This window comes from Heloderma suspectum, chromosome 2 (genome assembly GCF_057233095.1).
Source record: "Heloderma suspectum isolate Gila_16-S chromosome 2, 16-S_ref, whole genome shotgun sequence".
Classification (NCBI taxonomy): Eukaryota; Metazoa; Chordata; class Lepidosauria; order Squamata; family Helodermatidae; genus Heloderma; species Heloderma suspectum.
The window spans coordinates 31,399,740-31,400,221 of record NC_139459.1 but is presented as its reverse complement, the minus strand read 5'-3'; positions in this window follow the sequence as shown (position 1 = coordinate 31,400,221).

The following is a 482-nucleotide window of genomic DNA, read 5'->3' as shown; positions in this document are numbered from 1 at the left end:
GCTTGGTTAGCTGCAAGATTACTCAACTGCTTCCTGTATCAAGGAGAAAAAAAATAATGAATAATTTGAACCTTCTTGTTATTAACATTGTGTCAAGGAATTTCTGAGGGTGTCAAGCAGAGGAAGCACCCTCTAATTATTCTTGCATATTAAGAAGTCCCACAGACAACACTGAAAGCATTAAGTGACAGATATGCATTCTGTTGTCTATTATGAGTATACGCATAAAAGTGCCTTGAAGTCCCCCTGTGTTTAGGATTTCAGCCTTAGTATCTTGTGGGAAAATTACCAATACAGATTGAAAATATAATAATTAAAAATTTCTATGAGCTTGGAAAGTCTGGTTTAACTAGCTGTACTTCTGATATTTGGGCTTATTTCCAAGGAAACATGCATAGGATTGCGCTATTAGTGTCTTAGGGCGCAATCCTATCAAGATAGGTGGCCGCCTCTGAACTCGGAGGTGATTGCCTATCCAAAGC